The sequence below is a fragment of the Pseudoliparis swirei genome, chromosome 19 (genome assembly GCF_029220125.1).
Source record: "Pseudoliparis swirei isolate HS2019 ecotype Mariana Trench chromosome 19, NWPU_hadal_v1, whole genome shotgun sequence".
Classification (NCBI taxonomy): Eukaryota; Metazoa; Chordata; class Actinopteri; order Perciformes; family Liparidae; genus Pseudoliparis; species Pseudoliparis swirei.
Window position 1 is genome coordinate 17536163 of NC_079406.1, and position 12970 is coordinate 17549132.

The 12970-nt window shown below is 41.3% G+C and overlaps 1 long non-coding RNA gene across 1 annotated transcript; it reads right to left on the bottom strand.

The window, feature by feature from the left end:
• Positions 1 to 7877: 7877 nt before the first annotated feature.
• LOC130209998 (uncharacterized) lies at positions 7878 to 12254 on the bottom strand. The gene is made up of 2 exons (XR_008834755.1): positions 12171 to 12254; positions 7878 to 8303 (listed from the first exon to the last, which is right to left on the bottom strand). It is a non-coding gene; the product is annotated as an uncharacterized LOC130209998 (long non-coding RNA).
• Between the last annotated feature and the right edge of the window lie 716 nt (positions 12255 to 12970).

The following is a 12970-nucleotide window of genomic DNA, read 5'->3' on the forward strand; positions in this document are numbered from 1 at the left end:
TCAAAGCAGAACACTCCTCCCTCACCTACGCACTCATGCAATCTGGGGCAAACACAAGCAAACGCATTCAGATTCTCACTAACTACTCGTGGTCAAAACAGTTAATGATGAGTATGAAGAGAGGGAGAGATCTGCAATCATGAACTGATTAAATCATCACCCAAAAAATAATGAATCTACTATTTCAAACAAAACTTTAGGACTAAACAAGTAAGTGGACACATAATCTGTCAGCCGGTCTGACACATAGACGGCAGTTTGTTCTCCCTCAAAGTCGTCTTTCCATCATTCGGATGTTCACTGCAGAATTCCCCACTTTCTGCTGTGGTCACCAACAGAATACAGATTTCTTTCAGACAGGTCAAGTTAAAGATTTGTGTACGCTCCCGTGTTCGTCAATACGGCTGGCCTCTGTGGGACAGTAAGGAATTAAGAAGTGCCATGTGTCCTCTATTGATTTTACCCAAATGGCTGCACCTATTCCCTGCACAAAACAAGATTGCCCTTCCCCATCGCCTTGACAGATTGATTTTGTATCGGAGCCATGAGGACTTGAGGAGCAATCCCTCTGATTCGGCTCCTCGCACCGTCACCCGGATGGACAATTTCCCTCTTCTTCCTTACTGCTCCCTGTCTCTCCTCTTTCTTCTTCCATTAAAGGACTCTTGTACCTCGAAACTCTACCTTCACTCTGTCTGGCCTCCCCCCTCCTTCGGCCTCCATCTTCCCCCTATGCCTCTCTTTCCCTCTGACAGGCTTTCAGACAGTAAATCAGAGACATTGATCCAGCGCAGCGCCCAAGTGTCCTGGATTCTGCTAAAGAGCCATTTTCATTTCACAAGCAGTTTACTGGCCTCGCTACCGCCCACCCGTAAACATCTCCCCCTCCCTCTTCTCTCGCTCTCTCCATCATGGCCTCATCCATACACATCACCCATCTCACCTAACTGCTGGATCCTCATCCTCTCTGAGTGCCGCTGTTTTCCTCCCACTTTTTGCTACCGACTTGTAATTTTCGTAGAAAAGAAATACCTTGAAAGGCCTGAAACATTTCCCTAATACTTCCTGATTGCTCACACACGCACACAAATAAACACACACACACACAGACACACTTGTATATCCAACACGCTCTTCCACAACAAGGGTTGAGAGCAGGTCAGGATTTCTTCAATTGGTTCCAAGAGTTCTGACTTCAGCAACATCAGAACAAATGTAACTTCTTTATGCGATACATGTGTGGGTCTCCTTTTCAAGTCGGTCCCCCAACAACAGCAGCCCAGAGATGCTGTTGTCTTCTACATATAAGAATTGAAACTTTATCATGCAAACATCAGATATCTAACATTTATTAGACTCTGGAGTATTATCTGTGCAGTATGTTTACATTCTAATGTGACCTGGTAGTAAAAGTTTCGATGAAGACGTGATCCATTGCTCCCAGGATATGCAGTATGCAGCGTCTTCAGGGGTCTTGATTGTTTGGAGGCTTTTGGAACCGGTGCCTGGAGCCGGGCAATTACTCAGACTCGGTAGAGCTGCATGCAGCATTCATAAGAAGCGCTCATCTCAGCTTGACTCCAGGGAAGTAACGTTAGTATATATATCAAGGGGCGAAAGGGAACGGCAGGACAACGCCCGCTGCAGAGCCCTGGTGCTGCAGCGGTACTGCTCCTGTATACAAAGTTCATTTATATGGAAGGTGTTACACATTCAAATTCCATTTTCTTTTTTACTGCACATCGTTGGTTCCCCAGCAGTACACACAGATGCCTTGCTTTATGGTTACACAGGTGCAGTGCCTAGCGAACGGCTCATTGCACAACCCAATGGAAGTAAACAAAAGTCTGATTGTAACGTCAGGACGTCCAGCATCCAGCAGCCAACGAGCCGCACCTTTTACAGGCCGGCTGTGGACCACATGCTCAACTCGGGCCGCAGAGCCCTGAAATCCAGCAGCTGTACAGAGTCTTTTAGATTCAATGACATCTTCTGACAGGAGATGAAATATTTTCATTGCAAAAGAGGAATTGGTGTGCATAGGAATATAAAGAATGTGACTTTTTATTATAGCATACAATATACTATGGCTTTTTTAAATTAGATTTTTTATGACCTACTACCCTGTGATCTTATTAGAGCATATTGTACTCTGGCATTTTTAGGACATGCTGGGATTCTGTATGGATTTTTTATGACATACTTAAGTGTACTAGATATTATGATTTGTTATGAGATATTATACTTTGACCTTTGTTGTGACATTTTGTTAGCGTACTTTATGATGACATTTTTACATCATACAATACTAAGACATTTTCACGACATCCCTTACTATGTCATTTTTAACACTTGATATTTGTTATGACCTTTTCATGACATACGATACGACTGTTTTTGTGACATACTAATCTAAACATTCGTGATGCCATTTTTATGACATACAATACTACAACATTCTTATGATATACTGACATACTATGCCGATTCTTTCAATGCTTTTGATATTGTATTTTACTTTTTCATGACATACTAAACAATGAAATGTCACATTTTTATGACAAACTATACTAAATCATTTTTTATTTACAATTGTATTTGAAATACTAAACTATATTTGTATAACTCTAATTTGTTGCACAATACTGTGATAATACTATGGCTTTTTTAAACATACTTTACCATTATGTACTGTATCTTGTTACATACGACTTGTATATTAATATACAGTGGGTACGGAAAGTATTCAGACCCCTTTAATATGTTCACTCTGTTTCATTGCAGCCTTTTGCTAAAATCAAAAAAAGTTCATTTTAATTCTCATTAACTCAGCACCCCATCTTGACAGAAAAAAACAGAAATGTAGAAATGTTTGCAAATATATTAAAAAAGAAAAACTGAAATAGCATATGGTCATAAGTCTTCAGACCCTTTGCTGTCCATTTCTTCCGATCCTCCTTGAGATGGGTCTACTCCTTTATTGGAGTGTTTTTTTCTGTCAAGATGGCGTGCTGAGTTAATGAGAACTAAAATGAACTTTTGGGATTTAGCAAATGGCTGCAATGAAACAAAGAGTGAACATATTAAAGGGGTCTGAATACTTTCCATACCCACTGTATATGAGTATATAAACTATCTGAGGCAGGGTAAACAGCACCGCCCTCAGGCAGGGATGTAAACAGCAGTGATGCGCCTCCCTGCCCCGGCTGTGGCTCAGAGGTAGAGCTTCCAATCAGAAGGTCTGCGGTTCGATGTCTGGCTCCTCCGGTCCATATGTCCAAGGGTCCTTGGGCAAGACACTCAAATTCCCCCCGAAGGCTTTGCCATCGGTGTGAATGTGTGACTGTGAATTAGTTTAGGCAGATGGCACCTTGCTTGGTAGCTGCGGCCAAGCAAGCTGTGTGAATATTAACATGTCGTGTAAAGCGCTTTGAGTGGTTGCAGGACTAGAAAGACGCTTTACCTTTAAACCATTCATACTTATGACACATTAGGTCACAACAGTGTTATGCAACAACTCTACTGTTTTGTATGAAGTGTGAGGTCAACCACTGGCGGAACTACCAGTACACAAACTGGTGTGACTCAACCGTAGGCGGACAGCTTGGTGAGTTTATTTTAGTTTTTGGCAAGACTGCATGACGTGGCGTTCATCAACGCTTGTTTGATGACGCTTTGGCCATTGGTGTCAAGACGGGGGGGGGGGGGGGGTAGTCAATCTGGGTTTTATATTCATTCAATCGAACCCTGAAGCCCCTCAACCATTGAGAACAATCACTTGTTTGTTCAGACTTTATTCATGTCGTAAGTCCAAAATGCACCAAATTCAACACTCCACTCTTCAAGAACCCTCTTCATATTCATTGTTTTACTCCAGATCCAATGCACTGGAGTGAGTCCGTGTTCAAATACTTACAGATGTATACTTCAGCGTATTTGAGAACGGAGGAGTGTCTATATTGAAGTAACTTTAGTTTATATACGTGTGCATACAGTGTATTTCTTTGAGATGAGCAAACGTAGTTACAGACCGGGATATTGAGAGTTCCTTCATTGTTAGTTCTCAGGTCAACAATGAACTTTGAACCTCACATTTTAAGTCAACGTGGACAAGGGTTCACAGAAACAGTGAGATTATTTTGTTTCTCATATGCTACAATGTTTTTTCTTGCCATATAATTGTAAATCTCCAGAGTATTGTTCTCATGTTGTTTGATACAATTGCATCCCACTGTGGTGATTGCCACTGCTAATTGGCTTTTTGTCTAATATGAGCCATCTTTGTGCAGTGTTTAAGTGTGATTAAGTAAATGTGATTAAAGGCGCCCTTAACCACCATTTATTTAGTGGTTGCCGTTTTATCCAGCTGGAATTATACCTCAGCGTGTCATTTTTACAAAGATGTTCATTTAAAGCTCTTAGCTCAGTTTCCCACCTTCAATGCGTCACAACCCGAATCTCAACAGCAGGAGCCAGAACCTTGGGCCTGCCAGCAGCCGGCGCGGCCGTGAGCCCCTTCGGGGAGACGGTATCCCACCGCTGCAGATTCAGAACATGCAGGCCCGAAGTGGCAGAACAATGTCTGCAACAGGCAGGGACACAAATAACTGGAGGAAGACTGTTGACAGCTGTTGTTGTTTCCCTGTTGATGCATTGGCTGATTTACTGGTGTTATGTTCAGCAGGGAAGGAAAGAGTGAACAAATATAATACTTACTTACTGTTATTTGAAATTTAGTTTTAGTCAAGTACTGCATGTAACTTTAAAGGAATTTTCCTAAAGTACAGGTGAAATTGTTCAGATAAAAAATAAATAAGGTAGTATTTGATTATGATGTTATAGAGTCATTAAAATACAGGACATTTACATGTTATCGGCTATACATCCCACCACAGAGCCAAATATTAGCCAAACTAACGGCAGAATAAACCATCACCAAAACATGACAAGTCAGACATTTTACTTTATTCAGTGAGTCAGCTGACTACACGCGTGTTATTGTGTTCACCTGAGCAGCATCCTGTAGCCTCATGCAACCTGGAATCCTCCTCAATCTGCTCCATGGTTTAATAATAATCATGATAATTCATCTTTTATTGAGGAAATTCTTCTCTGCATTTGACCCATCCTTATAAGGAGCAGGGGGCTGCAGTGAAGCGCCTAGGGAGGAACTGGGGGCCCAGTGACTTGCTCAAGGCCACTTTGACATGGAAACTATCCGACTTGTTTATTCTCACAATACGACTCGTCCTCTGTCCCACTGCAATGCTCCTGTTGAGCTGACTGAGTGACATCAGAGGAAAGGCCTCGTACGCCTCCCTGAAGGTTACAGCGACTCAGTGAGTTCATGCTGGAGGAGCCACAACCAGCATTAGCATGTGAGCTCATGGTCTCGTCATGTCGGGGTGGGTTGGATTGAGAAATCTGTGAATAATTGAAGTAGATACAAACTTATATATTTATCTATACAGAGGTACAATAATTCTAACATTAACTCAGGATTACATAATTATTCATCATATTACATTGTTGAACTGTTTATCAACAGTTCAATGTTTACTTTGACACTTGGCCCGTGAACGTAAACATTGAAGATATTTCAACATATTGCATTGTGGGAATATTAACATAAAGTAGTGACAGTGGCATGAACACCCTTTTATTCAACTGTGGGGATTTAGAGGGCCATATATGGAGCATAACATATCCATAAACTGTGATTTAACAAAATATTGTTCTCTGGTAAGTAAAAAGACTCTCCATTACTTTCTTTCAGCCCCTAATTATATTACAACATAAAGTGTTAATAAGACCTTATGTGATAAATATGGCTGCTATCTGACCACATTTGATCAAATTAAGCACAAAGTTATTAAGCACCTTGTAACTTGCCCTGTCAATACATATTCACTTAATTAGTCTGCCAGCCAAACAAACACACACAGTTTGATGACACCTTTTGTGATAATTGACATTTATTCTGTGCTACAGTCCTGTTCAAGACAAATCTGAATAACTGATTTAGCTTATCACACGGCAAATGAGCTCCACTGCAAAGGCAACCCAACGCACCGCATGATAATAACGAGAACTAGCTGCAACTAGAAGAAAAAACATTCAGCAAAATAATAAAAACACAAATTTTCCTCATTTCATAGAGAGCAGAGGAGCACCTCAGGAACACCAGAAATAGTGCCACTGCAGAGAAATACAGATTCTGAATAAGAGCCACTTAGATTCAAAATTGAAGGAAATAATAGAAAATACAGACTTACAATTCTAAGTGTGTTCTCCGTCTCCGTGCTGGAACAAACTCAAGCACAACAGCAAATATGTTTACGTGCCAAGAAATCGTTGACAAGGCAAGACCGTACTGTATTGGACTGAAATGAGCACAGTCAGCAACAGCAATCATCAAGCCGGAAATTATTCTTCATGAAACACCTGAGGTCACTGCCGTCGGATACTCGACCATACAAGTGGACATCTTTCAACAGACACACACACACAGTCTAACTATTGACGGTAGAATTAAGGCGCCAAACACACACGTGTGTGTTGGCGAGCCACGTGCAGCAAGTAATTTCCTGGGCCAACCGGATTATCAGTATATATCTGAGGAGATGGCAGGAAATCAGCCTTCAAGTTAACGAAACAGTTAGCGTACTTGTTCTTCATCTGTCATTTTCAAAGAGTCTCTCTCTCTCATCAGAGTGACTGGTTGGAGAGTAGCTTCACAGTCTGCTGCTAATGGAAAAAAATAGGAGTTCATCATGCTTTCCATCCCTCTTTTCCCCTCAATCTCTGCATCCTCTCATCCCCACCTTTTCCCCTCTCCCCCTCACTGTTTGAACTCCTGCATCCTTTCTCTCTCTTTCTCCCCCTTCTCCCTTCTTCCATCTGTTTATTTTTTTCCCTCCACCACCCTGTAGAGTAAAACAGCGAGAAAGAGCAATGAAGAGGAGGCCAGCAATGAAGACGAGGCCAGAGAAGAACCGGAGTCCCAGAGAGAGGGAATCAAAGAGCTCCGCAGAGAAAAAGACAATCCCTTTGTGGGGGATGAAGCTTTTATACACAAAGGGAACTTTCTCCCAATTTCTTGTTAATATTCTTTGAAGTTTCTTTCCCCCCCTTCAACCCCTCTTCTGCCATTTTCCCAAAACTACTCCACCCCCCCCCCCCCCCTCTCCTCCTCCCTGTATCTCTGCACCACCGTGGCACATTGTTTCTAGTCTATAAAGATGCTAGTTGGCAGATGAAAGTCGAGGGGTGGTCGGTGGTTGCTAAACTCTCAAATTCGCTTGACACAAATCACTGCCCGCGTCCAGCCGACGACACCTGACGACTACATCCTGCAAAAGGCGCAGAAAACAACAACAACAACAACGCATACAGATGCGCTGTATGGAAAAGCATGAATACACATATGGTGAGTCCGGACAGGCAGCCAGGGTGGAGGGGGTTTGGACAGCATGGGGATAAAACATAAATCCAGAGAAACAAGAAGGAAAGGAGGAGGATTGATGATTATTGTTAATAAAATAATTTAATAAACAGGTGGTGGGGTCGTCAAAAGAAAAAGAAAAGGGGAAGGTATGAAAGTTAAAAATGATATTGACAGAAGTATTCTAAATTAAAGTAGGAGCCTAATGTATTGCTGCTTAAAGTACAGGTAAACATATCTCAATATAAAGTAGAAATGCTCTGGGAAAAGTGAAGTACTTACTTACTAAATAAAGGCCCTCTTTCTGTCTTCTTTACATTCAGATGCAAAACAAGCAAAAAAGTCAATGTTGGCGTAAAGTGTTCCCTCGTCATGCCCCAGTTCACTGACTCGTATCGCATCCCAAGAAATAATCAATTCATACACACTAGGAGCCTTTGTAATTCATTTTAATAAGCTTTTGTCATTGCCACACACACCCACACCCACAGGAATCCCAATATTTAACTAGCTCAGGACACAACTCATAGCTTGATGCAAAGCTGCTCAAAGACAATAAAGGTCAAGTTAGAATGCAGCTTAAGGTCAAATTTTTCACTAAAATTATCAATATCATTTTACACCTTCATCACGACACGTCTCTCATCCATTCACGGGAAAAAAGAAGAACTCATCGACATCTGCTGAACAGCACTTCAAAACAAGCAATCATACATTGAGGAGTTATCTTCCTGCTGAAGAAGGTCTTGATGTGCAACGAGGTGGAGCAGCCTGAATGTTGAGCGTCGCGGTGGTATCCACAGCAACCAAATGGGACCGATCCCCTCTCAGAGTTTACTCTTGACTGCGGCTGCTGCTGCTGGGAGAGAACGAACCAACACAGCGTCAAACAAAGGGACGAGAGCATTTCATCGTGGTCGTGCAGCATTTTGGCTTTTGGAGCATCTTGTTGCTTCAGAGGCATCTGTTGGTGTGGATTGGTCACTCTCACACACTGAATACATGCAAACACACACACACACACACACACACACACACATCAAACAGACAGCCAGTGTGTCCAGGTGTTGGAGACGCATGATGTTTATAGTGAGACTTGGAGGCCTGCCTGCAGCAGACGGTTCCTCTCCACCGGCCAGCCGAGCACCGCTCACTGCTGCTGCCGAGTCTGCTGTACATCCATTAGAGGAGGAAGACACCAGTAGCTAGTGCACGATTTGGGTTTTTTAAAGGACACACCTGCATTTTTGGAAAATAATCTTTTTCGGCAACCAGCCAAGTGTGAAGGTGTGAAAGTGTTGATTTCATGCTTCAGTGAAGAGTTGATGCTTGTTCAGAGTTATAAACAAGGCCCCCTGACTCCAACGCTGGACGGATTCATGTTTCAATACTTATTATAGCATTATGTGTAAAAAAACTCAACTTTACAATCCGACCATGAAATAAAAATGAATATTAATAAGCCTTCAAAGCAAAACAGTTGCACTCGGAGCAACACTTCTCTGGTGAAGTCTGATATCAACCCTCTGTTTTGCCGTTTTGTTTTCCGACCAACTCCGGAGCAACATATCCCACACTGTCGCCGCTACATGCTCCACTATCTTCACCTGCCAGCCAGTAACGTCGTTCTTCATCCATTTAGCAGAGAAGTTAGAATACAATGTGTTTATCAGTCTTCGTTGGTTGCACAACACAGCTGCCTTTTTGTGGACCACAACACCAAAGAAAAAGGTGAACGCTGTTAAAACCAGCTTCTGTGGCATCCAAGCAGAATATATAAACCCCTAAAAGAAGTTAGAAATATGTAGAGTCCTGTCTTTTTATAGACTCAATAAATTCCTAAAACAGCTGGAGACTAACTTCAGCAAACATCTAGAGGGACTATTTGCAGCAGGGATTAATAATCACTCAACGCTCTAGTGAGTATTGCAAAAATAATGACTCAAAATAAACTACAGTTCCAGAATTCATGTTGATGATGAAGCATGCCACCAAGCGTGGCTCATTGAGATGTTTTCACTATAATTTCTGGACAAAAATAGCAGAAAAAAGGATACATCAGACTTTGGCTGAATATTTGTTAGTATGATACATTTTTGCTTCGAAAGATTTAGATAAAGATCTAAAGAAAATAAGAAAATATAGCATACCACTATTAGAATCCTTTCAGCTCACACTAACTATATAAAAAAAGAATATGATATTGATTTGTGATATCTCCGCTTCGTCATTTTTACATTTGATCTACAAAACACTTCCTTCATGTTTAGGTGTCTGCGTAAAGTAGAGAGTACAAGGGCGTTGCAGTTTGAGATACCATTATTTTTAGCTATTGATCTCCGCTTACGCATGAGGCATGAGCGAGAATCCTTCTTGCTATTCGGCCACTACCGGTCATGTCTGTCGGCAAAAAGATAAAGAAATAAGACTCTTAACCCAATGTCCGACTGTAAAGCTTATGTGGGAGATACGGCTGCAGAATTGATTGGATTCTGCTCTCATTTTTAATAAGCTGCTCCTCTTTCCTCCTTTCCTCTTCCTTGACTCCGCTCCTGTCTAAGCACATATGTGAAACACTTCAAATCTTCAGTCTTTGGTGTCTTTTTCATCTCGTTTTCATCTTTTTACGTCTTCAAACATACTGATTTGTAAAGGTGAGAGAAATGACATAAAATGCATAGCGTCGATGTATCGCCCTGAAGTGTTAAGCAGCATGCATATTAATGATGTACAGGGTGATATATTCAAGCCCCAGAGGCATTTCTCTGTTGCTTCAGCTTTACTGCCACTGAGACCATGAACATCCTCCTTCCATTGAAAATTAAACACAACACTTGCTTTGCTTTGAATGTCAAACTGCATTGCATCGGCTTTCTGTTGTTCATGCTGTCAAAACACGTTTGTTTATTGTGTGTTATTTTATCTTTGGTGTTATCTCCTTTTTTTCACTTAAAGAATAGCTCGTATTTTTCGTCCCACAACACAGTGTGTGAATGTAAATATAAAACTGAACAAAGCGTGACTATTCCAATTGCTTTGTAAGGTCTTAAAGCACAGGCAGAGAAAGGTCGTGAAGACACCGATTTAGATGCACGTTTTATACTCAGAACATTAGAGTTTCAGTGACCCTGCTCCATCTGAATAATTCTGATGCGTGTAAGATGTAACTTGTGGAGGAGAAAATATTCAGCAACTTTCTGATTGTTTTGTTAGTCTTCAGTTTTGCTTTTGCCAAACAAAAGAGCAGAAACACTAAATGTCTCAAATTCTTTTGGAGGCAAGAGGTGAGTTTGATTTATAGCGAGGCATTAGAGGTGAAGTCTACATTTGTAATACCAATGCTTAATTTGAATAATTGAGTGAATGACTGATCATGTTTAGAAGCCCAGACTACTTGGCATTATAACGCTATCAATCACAGAGGTAATCAAAACAAATGGGTTACGTCATCATGTCCCAGCTCCAGCCAACATAAACATTTAGGTATAAACTTCCTTTAACAACGGAGATCAATCTGCAATGATGGCACGCAACTTTCATTTAGTCTGTTTTGAAAAGCAGGGAAGGCAGGAATCCCAGATTGGAGGAGAAACCTTGGAAGCTAGAAATGTGGTTGTTATTTCAGAGACCTTTCACCTTCAGAGAAGGAGCTTTTTTATGTTTTCTTCCTCACCAACAGTTTTATGAACTAGCTCGCTGCAGGCCAGCAGTGGCCAATGCAAAACAACATTTAACTGAGGTGTAAATATTGTCAACCCTGGCTGGAGGAAATGTCACAGTTTCCTCTCTGAACATAGCACTTCCATTTCACACGGCGGTTCAAAATGGCAAGCAGACCAAATGTAGTTATTCCTTTGGATCCTACAAACTACACTTGTACACACACCATGCCGGTTACCTGAACAACAAGCTGTCATTGGTCAGGCTGAAAGGGGCGGACACAGAAATGAGGGCAAAGCACAGATACTGGCTCAGAAATGTGAACCTTGTAAACCAGAACATTGGTCAAAGAAAAAATAAATAAATATGCAAATGCATATTGTTCTTGGCACTATACTTACATCTAAGAAAATACGTGAATGGCTGTTCCAATAAATACATCAGAAAAAGGAAAGAAACAATGTCTCAATTCAAGTGGTGCAATATATAATAATAAAAAACAGTATGTTGTGCCTCTTATCTTCTTTGTTCTACTTGCTGCTTACTGAATTCATTTCACACTCTGCCATTCATGACATTTGTGTAATCTTGTATCACTAAACTCACCAGAACAAATGACAATCTCTACATATATTTAATTGATTAAATAAATCCAAAGATATTCGGTTTCGCAGGTTGGCCATGACTGATGTCAGTATTCTATCTAATTTTATGTTTACTTGTGTGTGCATTTGTGCATTTATATCAATTGTAAAACATTGGTGGGTTGGAGCCACTGAGCATCTTCATGTGTATTAAAAGGTTGAACATGTCACTGAATCTATATGTGTGTCTTGGGAGCAAAGTACATGTATATTTGATGTAATTAAACACAATTAAGTGTGCTAGTATTATGTGTCTAATGACCCTTGTGTATCTGTCTGAATGCATGGATGTGCAAATAGCACACAGACGATGAGGCAGCATATGTATCACACCACTGTGTGTATCTCGATTTGTGTGTGAAGTCAAATTGAGCTGAGCGAAGCTGTCGCCACTGTATTTATAAAAAAGAGTGTTGACTCACCAGCAGGGAAGTAGAGCGGGAGGGTCTGCAAGTACAGCTCCTTATCCGACGGCAAGAACACACAGAAGATGACTCTGTCCAGCTGACACACACACACACACACACACACACCCACACACACACACACACACACACACACACACACACACACACACACACACACACACACACACACACACACACACACACACACACACACACACACACCTTTATTACAAGCACATGCAATAACCGTGAATTCATCAGCAGGAGGGAAACAATGCAGCAGTGTGTGGAAGCGATATCACGAGAAGGAAAGCATCAGTCCATTACTCCCCTATTAACATCCTATTATGATCATGCCACAACACAGCGTATATTACACTGTGTGCTGTGGACAGAGTGTGTGCGTGTGTGTGTGTGTGTGTGCGTGTGTGTTCGAGAGAAAGAAAGAGGTCAGAGAGAGTAGACGTTCTTGTGTAGGTCTTTAAATACTTCTATTACTAATGTGTTTGTGTGTCCGGATGTGTGTATAAAGCAACTCTGTAACTGTGGTCTTGTGTGCAAGCCTCTGAGTGTTACACTGTGTGTCCTCTTTAAGCATTAGGCTGCCAGTTTCTCCAACACACGCCCACACGCCCACACACACACACAGCTTTCAAATAATATTAAGACACTGGCCGAGGGAGTGCAGCTATTTTACAGTAATAAACAATCTTGATGCTCTGTGCTCTTATGTTCTTTAGATCTCTGCAGTCTGTAATATTTACATTATATTCTGTACAGCGGGACAGTACAGAGCGCAGCTTTCTATGTGGCCT